General features: G+C 38.5%; 1 protein-coding gene across 1 annotated transcript in view; it reads right to left on the reverse strand.

The window, feature by feature from the left end:
• LOC137934161 (MADS-box protein SOC1-like) overlaps window positions 1-16,512 on the reverse strand; it is a 101,104-nt gene that overhangs the window by 7,950 nt on the left and 76,642 nt on the right. The gene's annotated exons all lie outside the window — the stretch shown is intronic.

The raw sequence follows: 16,512 nt of genomic DNA on the forward strand, positions 1-16,512 counted from the left end.
TAATACCATGCATAGTAGTAAGACTGCAATTAAATGGAAGGTTTAAAAGAAGTTTGAACAATCCTTCTTCCAAAATGTCATTTCCAACAAGAAAATGGTCTTTATACAAATGGAGGAAATTTCCAAGGAAATTAAAACTAAATCCAAAGGGTAAAAGTTTGGAAATTGAGACAATATTTCTAGAAAAAGATGGAACATAAAATGTCATTTCAAGGTCTAAGACAAAGCCAATATTTAGGACAAGTCTGAAAGTTCCAACCGCCTCTACATGTGAACCCATCTTGTTTCCTGAATAGATGGAGCATTCAATTGGCGACGATTTTCGTTGGTTCAAGAAACCCTGCATGGTGTTGGCAACATGGATTGTACTACCAAAATCAATCCACCAAGTGTTATAAGAAGCATGAGTCATATTAGATTCAAAACACACTAAGGAACACATTTGGGTTATCAGGGTGCTTGCTAATGTCTTATCAGAAGTCTCAAATTGTTCATGAATCGCTTGAAGATATTTCTTATCTTTGGCACATTCAGGAATAGATCCACGAATACTCTTCCCAATATGAGACTTAATAAATATCAAACTTAATCGATTGGATCTCTCCAAAGTACAAATGATGTTTTCTCAATTTGGGTACTGGATTTCGTGGGTTTCGGAGGTTCATCCACTCTAAGTGCCAAGTCAAGATCCATGCACCCTAATAACAGGAGAATTTTCTCATTCCATTGAATATAATTTTCTCCATTTCAGGGAAAAATAGAGGAATCAAAGGTTGGGACAAATTAAGTTTGAAGAGCAGCAAAAAATAGATAACAAGCTTACTAAACATGTAATGAAGCAAAAATTTTGAACACTTATCCATGTAAATAATCCAAAAAAATAAATTAGCGTGTCATTATAATCTTTCCTGTGGGCTTAGATTATAACACATATGCGATTTATGACTCTTTATGATGGGACCTAGAAATTTGTGTGTAAAGGAATATTCTAGGCCTGTAGGCAACTAGAATTTTTTTTTAAATATTTCTTTCCCATCCTGAATAATCACGTAAATATAACATTTACCCTGTGGGGTTAAATTATTATATCTCCATGATTAATCACAATTTTTTTTATGTCAATAACTTTATGTGACTAAACTTAATGTCACTAGACATTTGCATCATTAAGAATGTTGTGGCAATTTCTCAATTATTCAAATGTATACAAAAAAATATGACATAAAAATAATTGACTAAAATAAATGTCAATTAATCATCCTTATATTTAGGTCAACATAAAAATATGCATAAAACCTAAATATTTTGCACAATTATGAAAATTGCAAAAAACAGATTACTGAAATTTGAATCTATATTTTGTGTATCCAAAAATTACACATACAACCAGACAGCCTAATGGTCTCAAGGGTTTTACCCGTTTCCTGTGCTCGGGTTCGAATCCCCGTAGGCCCAGGATTTTTATTTTGCCGACCGAGTTGACTTGTCTGGTTCGTGGGCAGGACAGGTTGGGTCAGCGAGTTGGAACCAGCGAGCCGAAACGATCCACCCATCTGCGCCATGACTCACCCGTCCGATTCAACCCAAACGACTTGATAAGGTCTGACTCGCTTCAGTTAAATCGATCTTGCACAACCGGTAAGAGTCGACTCAGCCGAGTCAACTCGTTATTTAAATGAAACTTTTTTACTTAAGTTTCTAATTTTTTTTTATTTACGTGAGCTAGAGGTCATCTTCAACTTCCAGCCACACGCAGAGGGACGTTCGCCTTCCACAAGTGGCCCTTTGCCTGACGTGGCCTCCCATCGGCTAGGCAAGTTAATTCTTTCAGCCTATCTTGCACATGTTCCTTGGTGCATTTGGCTCAAGTGGAACAACCGAAGATTCAATTCCAAAGCTAGTACCCCAGATAACACGACTTCTTATGCCGTTGACCTCATCTCGATCTGGCTTCCTACAAAGAAGGATTTTGCCACTCTTTCAGGGATTTCCCTTCGGGAAAATTGGAATTTGATCGCTCACATGTCTGGCCCTAGCAGGGCTCCTAGAATGGTTATCTAGGATCCTCCCCCTCGAGACTGCATAAAGCTGAATATTGATGGTAGTGCTATTGGATGTCCTGGTCCAACAGGAGCAGGTGGTATATTCAGAGGTCAAAATGGAGACCCCATTCTTTCTTATGCGGATCCGGTGGGCATTGTCGATTTTAATACTACTGAAGTTAGTGCACTGATGTTCGGCCTCCAAATCTTCAGAGATTGTCTCCATGGCAAGCTAATCATTAAAGGTGACTCGAAGACGATTATTAGTTGGTGTTCCAAAGACAGCCTGCCCCCTTGGCACCACTGGCCCATCACTGATAGTATTGCTAACATTGTATCTTCTTTGCAATGTAATTGGAATCTCATTCCTAGATCAGCCAACTCTTTGGCTGATAAATTGGCTAAATTTGGAATTTCCCAACAATCTCTCATTGTATGGGAAGGATTTCCTCCTTTTTAATATGCTCTTTTGAGCTTTTGTCTTAATAAAAATCAACATCATTTCAAAAAAAAAAAATTATCATCGTCTTACAATATTTTGTTGGTGATGGAGACGGCAAACCAGCAAGTGCTCTAACTCAAAAAGTTTCCTCCACTGCTGCTGCGAGACCTACTGAACACGAGATTTTTTGGTTCTCCGAGGATTTTTTTTCCATCTTCGTAAGCTCTGTTTATTTTTGGAAGATCCGTACTACTGATTTTTCAAAAAATTGATTCACGGCTTGACTCTATTGCTTGGTATCTTGCCGACGTTGGTGATTTCTTGATGTTGTCTGGATGACTGCTATATCTATGAGCGTAGATTGAGTCCTTAGTGCCGGTGATTGAGTAGAGTGATCTTCGCTGGAACCGCAATCTTTGCTTTGTTGCGTTGTTTTGAATCAGTGATCTTCTCTGCTGGCTGGTTTATTTCTGGAAGATTGCCGAGAATATATTTGCTCTATTCGGGAAGATTTACTACTAATTCTCCAAGAGATATATGTTAGGAAATTCACATTTCTTATTCTAATTTGGGTAACAAATATATTATGCAATGATATTTTCTATTATTAATGGAATGGGTTGAAATTAAGTGATCTAATTTTGTTAAGCCCATTAAGGAATGTGCCATGGATATGGGCCAATTGAGTAGATACCATAAGGAATTATGGGAACCCTATATAAAGAGACACAACATGGTTATGGTCCCCAATTTACTAAATCACACACAATTTCCCTTCTCCCCATCCAGAAGATAGACGAAGGTCCCATTGAGGAATAAGGCGATTTAGTTGAAGAAGACCATATCTGTTCTTATAGTTCGTCATAGTGATTCTGTATCAGAAGGCGAAATTCATGGAATGGATCCAGGTATGTTTTCAATCCTAATATTCTAGCATGTTGTAAATTCTGGATTAGAATTTACTATTACGGATTTCAACAAGTGGTATCAAGCAGTACAAGTTAAATTATTAGGATTTCTAGATTAATTTCATGGAGTGCAGAAATTTTAATTTCTCCACGGAATTCGTCTCCGGCAAGTTCACCTCCTGCGCGCTCAGGAAGGAAAAGTTGCGCTCCTGTGCGCAGTGCGCAACCACATCGTTGGACGCTGCAGCGACGTCCAACGGGATAAATGGGAGCGGTGACAAAATCTGTTGCATTGTGCCCACCCACATCCACCCCCGCTCCCTGTTTTTTATTTTTCTTGTTTTTCTCTCTATGCGTGAGCAGAGAGGGTGAGGGCGACAGAAGAAGTTGTTTGTAGGCAGCATTTTTTCTGTCGTCGTCATCTATTTTTCGTCGCCAGAAGGGGCAAGAAGCATCGAAAAACAACAAAATTGCGCTGTAGTAACGACGTCCAGCGAGAGAACAGAGGAGGGGCACCAGAGGAACCTTGGGCGACAGCAACGCCCGTCGGGAGCGCTGCCATGGCCATTGGGCGACAGCAGTGCCCATCGGGAGCGCTGCCGTTGCTGTTGGGCAACAGCAGGTCCCGTCAGGAGCGTTGTCGTGCCGTTGGGTGCTAGCAGTGCTTGTCAGGCCGCTACTGTGCCTATTGGGTGACAGCAGTGCCTGTCGGGAGCGCTGCCATGGCCCTTGGGCGGCAGCAGCGCCTGTTGGGAGGGCTGCTGTCTCCATTGGGTGACAGCAGCGCCCGTTGCCTCCACAGGGTGCGCTGCCATGCCCATTGGGCAACTGTAGTACCAGTTCACTGCAGTGGGCGTGCGTCCGTTGGGCAGCTGCTGTGCCCGTTCAAAGCAACGGGTGCGCTGCTATGTCTATTGGACAAACTGCAGCATTGCCATAGAAAAAAACAACTCGGGGTTTTTAAGACTTACCTAATGAGATTGACTCGAATGAGTCAATTCGAATCGGTTTCTACAGATCGGCTCGACTCGGGCTAAGCTGGCTCGACCGAGCTGACTCTTGCGTTTGGCGCATATGCCTAATAAGGCTGCTTATATTTGTTTTTTATATTTGATTAAATATTTTGTTTATATATATTACATTACAGAATATTCATTCCAGCTCCACGAAAATACAGGCCAACACCGCGGCGCCAATGGGGTGGTGCCATAGTGTTGGGCAACTGAATTAAAAAAAAAATTATTTTGTTAAGTTGGTCTAGTATTTTCAATCAAATTGTTTGAAGCTACATGTTGCCAAAGTAACCTCTGTAGTGTGGAATAATTTGACTAGAAATACATAGATGTTTGTACGGAGTTATTTATGCAACTTGTGTTCGGCCCAAAAGGAAGACACAATTTGGCCAAATAAACAACGTACCTATGATGATAAATGTGTGACAATTATAAAGACTTTCATGTGAACAATAGTCGGTCCAAAGAAAGGCTTTTGTTTGATAGAACTTGTTGTCAGTATTTGATTATTGCACTGAGAGTACCACTTACAATTAATTTCTCTGTCCAAAGGCTAGGAATTAATGTTGTACTAGGTATCTTGAGATGGGTCCCCAATTTGGATTTTATCTTGTACTTGTCTATTTTTCTTTATATGACATGCTAGTTAATGTGAGTATGCTTGTTTATTTTGTTCTTTATATAGTTTTTGTTGCTACTGCTTCAAATGTTACTGCTCAAATAAGCAGCATTCCAATGTTAAGCGGGATGAATTTTAAGGCCTGGAAAGATACCGTGGAAATTGTCCTCGGTTGTATGGATTAAGATCTTGCACTTCGGGCAGAGCCACCCATTTCTACTCCTGATAACCTCAATGAGGTTAAAATTGAGAAGTGGGAGCGCTCTAACCGAATGTGTTTGATGATCATGACACGTTCCATTCCGGAGGCGTTTCGGGGCTCTATGACAGAGAGCAAGAGCGCCAAGAAGTTCCCAGAAGAAATTGAACAATATTTTTCCAAGAATGAAAAATCAGAGGTGAGTAGCCTTTTGGCTAAACTCGTTTTGATGAAGTATAAAGGGAAAGGGAACATAAGAGAGTACATCATGGAAATGTCTCATCTCGCATCAAAACTCAAGTCACTTAAGTTAGAGCTGTCTGAGGACTTGCTCGTGCACTTGATTCTGATCTCTCTTCCTGCGCACTTTGGCCAATTCAAAGTGAGTTATAACACTCAGAAGGACAAATGGACCCTAAATGAGCTTATATCTCACTATGTACAAGAGGAAGAGAGGCAGCAATGGGATAAGACTAAAAGTGCTCACTTGGCCTCAACCTCTCAGTACACGAAGAAGAAGAGAGGTAAGGCTACTGTGGTAGGTTCTTCTCAGACTAAGAAACAAAAGAAGCAGGCTGAGGATTTTACTTTATTCTTCTGAAAGAAGTCGGGACATATGAAGAAGGATTGTCCCAAGTACGCCACCTGGCGTGTAAAGAAGGGTATGCCTCTAACTTTGGTTAATTCTGAAGTTAATTTAGCTTCTGTACCTAAAGACACTTGGTGGTTGGATTCTAGTGCTACCACTCACATTAGTATGTCTTTGTAGGGTTGCCTGTGGAGCCGACCGCCAATTGATGCTGAAAAATTCATCTTTGTGGGTGACGGCAATAAAGTTGCAGTAGAGGCTATAGGAACTTTCAGATTGAAATTAAGCACTGGATTTTATTTGGGTTTATTTGAGACATTTGTTGCACCATCTTTTCGGTGGAATTTAATTTCTATTTCCATTGTGGACAAATCAGGTTTTTCTTGTTCTTTTGGAAATAATAAAGTTAGTCTCTACCAAAATTCAAATTTTGTTGGTTCCGGTCCCTTAATAATCTATATATGCTTGAAGTTGTTAGTTCCTATAGAGAAATATTGCGAATTAGTTCATGTGGTAAAAAGTGAAAATTAAGTGACATTTAGGACATATCTCTAAATAGAGAATTCAAAGGCTTGTGTCGGATGGAATTCTTGAACCCCTAGATACTACAAACTTCCAAGTTTGTGTTGCGTACATCAAGGAGAAACAAACAAATGTTAGAAAATTAGGTGCCGAAAGAGCTAAAGATGTCTTAGAACTTATACATACAGATATTTGTGGTCCATTCCCTATAGCTTCATGGAATGGCCAACAATACTTCATTACGTTCATAGACGATTACTCTAGATTCAGTTACCTATATTTTATACATGAGAAGTCACAATCCCTGGACGTCTTTAAGTCTTTCAAAGCTGAAGTTGAACTTCAACTTGGAAAGAAAATCAAGGCTGTCAAATCCTACCGTGGTGGTTAATACTACAGATGGTATGATGGATCAGGAGAACAACGTCCAGGACCCTTTGCAATTTTCCTCAAAGAGTGTGGAATTGTTCCGCAATACCCCATGCCGGGCAAACCCAACATGAACGGTGTTGCAGAGCGACAAAACATAACTCTTAAGGATATGGTAAGGAGTATGATCAGTCATTCCTTTTTGCCAGAGTCACTTTGGGGAGAAGCTCTCAAGACCGCAATGTACATCCTTAACAGGGTACCGAGCAAAGCAGTTGCCAAAACCCCCTATGAACTTTGGACAGGCAAGAAGCCTAGCATTAGGCACTTGCACATTTGGGGTTGTCTAGCTGAGGCGCGGCCTTATAGGCCACATGAAAGAAAACTGGACTCAAGGATGGTTAGCTATTATTTCGTTGGTTATGCTGAACGCTCTCAGGGTTATAAGTTTTACGATCCCACATCACGATCCTTCTTTGAAACGGGACTTGTGAGATTCCTTGAGGTTATTGAGTTTGGAGGGGAAGAAAACATAAGGAATGTTGTCTTTGAAGAAGAATCTGTTATTGATAGTGATCAGGTCTTCATACCTATTGCTATTCAAGACACAGTTCAGGCCCTAGAGGACAATGTTCAGGCTCCTATTCTTGACATTGTTCTAGATCCAGACCACAATGAGATTCTTCCTCTTGCACCACCTTTAGTACAAACTCAACAACCTCAAGAAGTACCATTAAGGAGATTCACTAGGGAGAGGAGAAATGTGATTCCAGATGATTATATCATATTTCTCCAAGAACATGAGGATGACGTCGGATTGATAGAAGATGACCCGATTAACTTATGTCAAGCCTTGTGTAGTTTTAACTCTCAAAAGTGGATTGATGCCATGAAGGATGAAAAAAAGTCTATGAAAGAAAATGACGTTTGGAATCTCATCGAGTTGCCTAAAGGTGCGAAGCCTATTGGTTGTAAATGGATATTTAAATCCAAGAGGGATTCAAAGGGCAATGTTGAGAGATATAAGGCCCGACTAGTCGCTAAAGGCTTTACTCAAAGGGAAGGCATAGACTATAAAGAGACTTTCTCTGCGGTATCTTCGAAAGACTCTTTTAGAACAATAATGGCACTAGTGGCTCATTTAGATCTAGAGCTACATCAGATGGATGTCAAAACTGCGTTTCTCAATGGAGACATTGATGAGACGATTTATATGGTACTACCAGAAAACTTTGTATCTGGTGATCCAAAGTCTATGGTCAGTAAATTGAAGAAATCCATCTATGGTTTCAAACAGGCTTCCCGTCAATGGTATCACAAGTTCCATGAAGTCTCGTACGGTTTTGAGGTGAATATTGTTGATGACTGTGTATATCATAAGTTCAGTGGGAGTAAATACATCTTCCTGATATTATATGTCAATGATATTCTACTCGCTAGTAGCGATATAGGCTTACTACACGAAACCAAGAAATTTTTGATGAAGAAATTCGAGATGAAAGATCTTGGTGATGCCTCTTTTGTATTAGGTATACAGATACTTAGAGATCGTTCTCAAGGTATCCTTAGGTTGTCACAAAAGAGCTATATTGATAAGGTATTGAGTAGATTCGGCATGAAAAATAGTAAACCAGGAGACACACCCGTCGCTAAAGGAGACCAGTTTAGTCTCAAACAGTGCCCTAAAAATGATCTTGAAAGAATAGAGATACAGAAAATTCCTTATGCAACAGTAGTAGGGAGTTTAATGTACGCTCACTTTTGTACTCGTCCCGACATAGCATTTATAGTAGGAATTCTAGGCAGGTATTTGAGTAATCCGGGTATGAATCATTGGAAGGCAGCCAAACGCGTGATGCGTTATTTGAGGAGAACAAAAGACTACATGCTTACTTATCAAAGATCAGACAGTTTAGAGATCATTGGGTTCTCTGAGTCCGACTTTTCCGGATGCCAAGATAGCAGACGCTCCACATCAGGCTACATCTTTATGTTGGGTGAAGGAGCTATCTCATGGAAGTCTGATAAACAGACTCTCATAGCTTCTTCAACCATGGTTGCAGAGTTCATTGCTTGTTTTGAGGCATCCAACCACAGAATATGGTTGTGAAACTTTGCCATTGGGCTGCGAGTGGTAGATAGCATTGACAGGCCATTAAAGATTTACTGTGACAATAACTCGGCGGTACTTTACTTCAACAACAACAGAAGCTCGACGAAGTCAAAGTTTATTCACATCAAGTTTCTAGTTGTTAAGGAGAGAGTTCAGAATAAGCAAATTTCTATAGAACATATAGGGAGAGACTCTATGCTAGCAGACCCATTAACCAAGGGTTTACTGCCTAAGGTCTTTCATGAGCACACTGATCATATGGGCGTTATTTCAGAGGATACCTTGGTTTAGTGGGAGTCATTTTTTGTACTATATGTTTGCTTTAGACATTGAGTTATTTGATTTTTTAATAAAATTGATTGCTGATTATTTTATTTATGAACTTGTTTGTGTTTTTCTATGTGCAATGTTCACATTGCGTTAAGGACTATGAAAAGATCTCACTAAAGACTTAAGAAGGACCAGTTGGAAATAGGCATGTTTGAGATCACATTGTATGTAATTTCCATGCTACTCATCCATATTTGATCTATGTCATTGAGTGTATTAGTATGGTGATCATCGTGGTTTAGTCACGAATGTAATGTGATGAAAGTCGTGGTGGTTCCATTATTAATAGTATACAGATGCGCGCCTAAAGAATTGTGATATAATTGTTTCAGGAATGATATGTAACCCAAGTGGGAGATTGTTAGGAAATTCACATTTTCTATACTAATTTGGGTAACATATTTATTATCCAATTATATTTTCTATTATTAATGGAATGAGTTGAAATTAAGTGATCTAATTTTGTTAAGCCCATTAAGGAATGTGCTATGGATATGGGCCATGAATATGGGCCAATTGACTAGATACCATAGGGAATTATGGGAACCCTATATAAAGAGACACAACATGGTTATGGTCCCCAATATACTAAATCACACACAGTTTCCCTTCTCCCCATCCGGAAGAGAGATGAAGGTCCCGTTGAGGAATAAGGCGATTTAGTTGAGGCAGACCATATCCGTTCTTATAGTTCGTCATAGTGATTCCGCATCAGAAGGTGAAATTCACGGAATGGATCCAGGTATGTTTTTCAATCGTAATATTCTAGCATGTTGTAAATTCTGGATTAGAATTTACTATTACGGATTTCAACAATATCTTCTCCACTATTTTTTGAAACTCTGCTACTGATTGATCTCCTTCGTCTCTGCAAATCCACAATCTCGAATGTCTTTTTATAGCAACAGAGGTAACTTTGTCTTTGTTGGCATATGGATTATTTATTTAAGATCTCATCTGGACTTCCTTAAAATCGGAACCAGGATTAATCTTTGTTTGGCAACAGATTGCAATATCTTTGTAAGCAACAAGTTTTCTTTGACAACAGACTTCCATTGCTGTTTTTCGCAACCAGATTGTCATTCGTTACCAGATGGTAGCTTACTGTCTGACTTCCATCCGAAGACTGAAACCATTATTCATCTGCTTGGATCGTATCAGCTTAAATTTTGGAGTTATCTGCAGAGCCAGATCGTAGCTGGTGATTATACAGGTTGTTGTTTTCCGCTATGTTGGAAGCTTGCACTAGAATTATTTCTGTTCTAGAGGTTGAAGACGATTGGCCGAATTAATTTTTTCTAAGTTAGGAAAAATTATATCCAATGCTGTTCTAGCCCAACCCGGATGCCGATTAACCCAGTGAGCCGAGCAGCAACTGTATGAAATATTTGTGGCTTCATTACTTTGCATTCAGCAGCATATATTGCTTTTATTAAACACCTATTACAACAACTCTTATATCTTCTTTACGGCAGCATATTACGGTAACAAATGACTAGTGTTCAGCAGCTATTTTAATTTTCTGAGATGTGCTTCTGGTCTCTATTACAGCAGCAATATAATCATCTCCTCTTGATATTTGACATTGCACAAGGAGTTCAGAGTTAAATATCTTTTAAAGCTCATATATGGCTGCTGAGCTAAATACTTCAATGGCTAGAAAAAGTAATTTGCTTAAAATCACTGCGATTCCATTAAAAGAAGTATCTAATTATTTAAGCTGGTCTCAATTAGTGCAAAGGTTCCTCATTACTCGTGATTTGCTGAGTCACTTAAGTTAGCTTCCTCTTCCAGTGGATGAAGAAGATAGTATGTACATGAAATGGCTTAAAGAAGATACACAAGTTCTCTACTTGGTGATTAATAGTATGGAAGAAAATGTCACCAACAATGTTGTACATCTTGAGACCGTTGAACAAGTATGGGATACTTGTGCCAAATTATACTCTAGTGCTAATAGTCTAAAAAAATTATACGATGTTTTCCAAACAATGTATAATACTAAATAGGGGGAGAATGTACATGATTATCTTGCTTGGTTTCGAGGACTTATTCAAGAGTGGAAGATTGCTCAACCTTATTCTACAAATATTGTCTTGCTAATATCAAGCCTTATTTGGAAGTAGCTAAGACTCATATTCTTAGCTTCGCTACTCTTTGTTCCTTTGATTATGTATCGACTACTTTACTACATATCCCAGACCCATCCTCCACCACACACTCTGATGCTTCTTCAACTATGTACTCTAGCAATAGAGATGGAGGTTCCGGGAATAGGGGTCGAGGCAGAAATAATAAAAGTGGTCGTGGTAGAGGAGGCATGTTTGGTCAAAAATTTTCCTGACCTGATATGATTGGTGTTATACTCATTGTGGAAGAACAAATCACGTAGTGGAAACATGTTGGAAAATTCATGGTGTACCCAACTAGGTTACTGCACATCAAGACTCCACCACTAGTGGCGATAAAGACGACACCAAAGTTGAGCAAATCAAAGGCAAGAAGACTATCTTTGAGGAGGATTTTGACTTCCTTATGAAAATAAAGACTATGATGGTATCTCCCAAGGCCTTTTCATCTACTGCAGCTGCCACTATTACAAGTATGGTCTTGGCTACATCACTTTTCCCATCCTGGATTATTGATTTTGGACCCTTCGAAAATTAACAGGTAACTATAAAATTTTGAGTTTTATCTCTCCTTGTTTGACTGACAAGTTTGTCTCTATAGCTGATGGGTCCCAAACCAAGGTACATGGGATGGCATCTACTTTTTCCACACCAACACTTCCATTAGAAGATGTCTTATTTGTTCCATAGTTTCCATTAAATCTTTTATTTGTTAGTCAATTAACCAAAAAGTTTAACTGCTCCATTATCTTCTCTCCTGCATCTTGTATTTTTCAAAATCTGTAAACAAAATAGGTGATTGGTGGGGGCCATGAACAAGGGGGGCTCTACTATCTCGATTGACCAGCCATTATTGACACATCCAGCTCATAGTAGAAGGCAATTCAATGGCATAATAGACTCGGCCATCCATCTCTACAACCACTTAAAAATTTGTTTTTGTCATTCCATTTTATTTTCAATTTGAATTGTGTTGTCATATGAGTAAAAACCAGAGTAATTATTCCCCTCATATTGAACATAAAGGTGTTGGTCCTTTTTCATTAGTCCACACAGACGTATGGGGACCATTACATATTTCAAATATTTCTCAGCCTAAGTATTTCATTATTTTTGTTGATGACTTATCAAGAGTTACATGGTTATTTTTTCTTAAGGATAGATCAGAGGTCTTACCTATATTTAAATCCTTTTGTGCCATGGTTTCTACTCAGTTTCGTACCACCATAAAAGTTATTCACTCCAATAATGCCAAGGAATACATGTCGAGCGATTTTCATTCCTTTTGTGCTGATAATGGAATTCTTCACCAAACACCATGTGTCTTTACACCCTAGTAGAATGGTGTGGCTGAAAGAAAGAATTGCCATCTACTTGAGGTTGCACAACCCTTCTGCATTATATGCTTGTGCCTCACTTCTATTGACCACATGTTGTCCTTACGACATGTTTTCTTATCAAATTACAATCTTCAGTTCTTAATGGTACCACTCCTTATTCATATATTTTTCCTAGTGATAACATGTTTTCTCTTCCACTGCATGTCTTTGGTTGTAATATTTTTGTTTATGTCACGTCTCTTCACACTACTAAATTGGATATAAGAGCACTTAAATGTATTTTTTTAGGGTACTCTCATACTCAAAAAGGATATGTATGTTATAAAACTTCTCTTCGAAAATATTAATGTCCAGGGATGTGACTGTTAAGTTGTGGAGCCTAATCAATACCCTATGCTAAGTTGGTACGCAGATCGATCTTTATGGAAAGGTCACCGCAGGGGGTATAGGAGCGGCGGGGGGGGGGGGGGGGGGGGGGGGGGCGAGACCGCTGTCTTGTCCACGATATTTCATTAAGGGCAGTTTGGAAATTTTACTCTTGCATCGTGGTTGCCCTAGTATCTTCTTTATATCTGAGGAGCCGCTATTAGGGTTTGATCATCAGAGGAGCATCAGTCGTGGCCTAGAGAGGTTGGAGAAAAACAATACTTGTAAGTGTGTGCAATTTCTCTTGTAAACTATTTAATCTTCATAGTGGATTACTGCAATAACGGAAGACAGGACGTAGTCTTACCTTGATGCAAACCTGTATAAATCTTGTTGTTTTTTCATGTTTGCCTTTTCCTTCTTATGCGTTTATGATTATTTTTCTCATTGGTTTGGAATTAGGGTGTCTAATTTCTAATAGTGACATTCTTTAAAGACCAACCATTTTATTCCCCTATAGGTGCCCCCCGAATTCTCTCCCGCTACTGAGTTTCTAAAACCTATTGTGCCGATAGATGACTTCCCTTCTTCAGGCCGCAATGATGTCCCTTTTCAGCCCCCTAAGGCCATGGTCAACACCTCACCTATGCCATCTGTAGATCTTCTTGATGTGTATTTTTCCCCTCATGTGTTTGATCCTCCTTTTGATACTCATCTGATTGCTCTCCTCAAAGAGCCTTGCCCTTGCACACGACCGTCTACTTTTCACCCCATATCTCACTTTGTATCTACTCACCGCCTCTCACCATCTTGTTGTCAGTATCTTGCTTCTATTTCCTCTACTTCTATTCCTCAGTCTTATCAGGAGCCCCCCCAGTATCCAGGATGGAAAGCGGCTATAGATGAAGAAATGATAGCTCTTTATGAAAATCAGACTTGGCAACTAGTTACACTTCCCTCTGACAAACAACTAGTGGGCTGTAAGTGGGATTTTACTCTGAAGCATCATCCAAATGGTTTTGTGGCCCACCTTTAAGCCTGACTAGTTGCTAAAGGCTACACTCAATGCTATGAAGTTGATTATGAGGAGACGTTGTCAGCTGTCACCTAGCTTAATTCGGTATGGCTTTCACTCTCTCTTTCTTGAACTCTTAGTGGTCTATTTTTTAGATCGATGTAAAAAATTCCTTCCTCAATGGTGATATTAAGGAGAAGATACATATGAAAGAATCACCTGGTTATGTGGTTCATGGGAAGTTGGTATACCGCTTGAAAAAATCTTTATATGGTCTAAAGCAATCCCCACGAGTTCGGTTTAATAAGTTCGGTTAAATTATGCTCCATTTTGGGTTCACGTGGTGCTCTGTAGATTAGTCAGTCTTTGTCAAGCATACTAACGTCGATGTGGTTCTACTTTCCATATATGTTAATGATATTATCTAGAAAGGTAGTGATATCAACATCATTAATCATGTTAGCACAATATTTGTAGTGAATTCAAAATGAAAGACTTCGGACTCCTAAAATACTTTCATGGCATTGAAGTTCTTCAATCAAAGCATGACATTATTCTATCACAACGGAAATATGTACTTGACTTACTCAGAAAAGCATAGGTATAATGGGAAGTCGTCCTGCAGACACCTCCATGGATACAAATACAAAATTATGTGTAGGTTCTGGAGAGGATGTTGATGTGGGAAAATATCAAATGTTAGTTGGGAAGCTGATTTATCTTATGGTAACTAGGCCAAATATTTCCTTCGCAATTAGTGTAGCCAATTAATACATGCACAGACCTCAGATGTCTCATTGGCAGGCATGAGAAAGGATTCTCAGATATTTGAAAAAGTCTCCAGGACAAGGACTTCTATACAAGTGTCATGGACACCTCAAAATTGAAGGCTTCACCAATGCAAATTAGGTTGGATCTCCAAATGACAAAAAGTTCACTTCAGGATATTGTACTCTAGTTGGAAGAAACTTGGTGACATGGAGGAATAAAAAAATAAATATAGTTGCAAGATTCAGTGCCAAAGCTGAATATAGAGCTATGACACATGTACTAACATAACTCTTATGGGTGAAATCCCTCTTAGAAGAGTTGGGTTTCAACAACGAAGGATCAACGAAACTCCACTGTGATAGTCAAGATGCAATCCACATTGCCTCCAACCTGGTTTTCCATGAGAGAACTAAGCATATTGAAGTGGATTATCACTTTGTCAGAGAGACATTGCAGGCTAGAATTATATCTCTTCCACATGTTTCTTCTCATAATCAACTTTGTAGAAGAAGTAAAAGAAAGAGATATTTTGTTTCACATGTTGTGGTAATTTTTATGTGACCAATATTGGGACAATGGTACTTTAATTATAATTGAATTCTATTACTTTCCTCTATTATAAATAGGGGCATATGTATTTAGATTACAACAATTTAGTGAATTTTATCTCTTTTCTAGAAATTCAACATGGTATCAGAGCAGGTTATGTTAGTTGACTCGGTCAACCTATGGAGATAATGTGATCAATTTATGATCTATCATCTCTAGTAGTTTAGGTTCTTACTCTATCTTTTTCTCTTTTCGGTTCGAATAACTGTTGTTTTCTTTCAACTTTTACCCCCATACTAAGCTTTTCATATAGAAAATTATATATTGACGGAACGATATCCAAGTCTACTTTAAAAACAAAAATGAATTTTGGCAATCCGAAGTTTATACAAAGAGAAATTGATATTTGAAGCAGCAAACATTAGACTACAAGGGAAGTTTGAGCAGCACTAGAAATTTTCGAATTTTGATCCATCTTATGCCATCAAGAACGAGACTTTACAGGGAGATTTAATATTCAACAAAATATCTATAAGTATATTTTCTTATCTATTAAACCAATTCTCAATTTGAGTTTTCTAGAGGGAGATATCAATCTTGGAAGAGTCAATGGTCATGTTGGCCAAAGGAGAAAGAGTACTTAGTTCAACTAGATTACAAATTCCAGAAATATATCAGCTTCTTTGTCTCAAAAGAAGTATATTTTATGAAATGAAATTATACTTGGATGAAAGGTATTAAAGCCTAATTTCGGAAGGAGAAAATAACATGTCAATCTAATATATATCTAAGGATATATTCGCATTGTAGTCAGCAAGGGTCAACATATAGAATGAAAAGAATCAAGAGGTCATAAAAGATTCAAGAACGAATATTTTTATGTCAATTTAGATATAAAATTAAAGATATTTTAGTCTAGTTTCTTGATCAGTAAACCATTTGTGATTTTGAGCTATATTGTTGGAGATATTGATATCAGAATTATCAAAGGTTAGTTCTGGCGAAAATCTCTCATTTTCCCCTATTTTCTCTCCTATTATCTCCAAGCTTTAATGTGATTTGAGTTTCCTTTTTCTCCTAAAATCCGAGTTTTTTGGCCAAATTTGTCTTCTAATCAGAGAGTTTTGGTCCAACTTAATCATTCATGATATGCATCAATGTTGTTTTCAAGTTTTGTGGTGTTGTAACTTGGTTGT

The sequence above is a fragment of the Aristolochia californica genome, unplaced genomic scaffold (genome assembly GCF_029961685.1).
Source record: "Aristolochia californica isolate CCGP_79_NKW_82.1479 unplaced genomic scaffold, dmAriCali1.0.hap1 SCAF_6, whole genome shotgun sequence".
Lineage (NCBI taxonomy): Eukaryota > Viridiplantae > Streptophyta > Magnoliopsida > Piperales > Aristolochiaceae > Aristolochia > Aristolochia californica.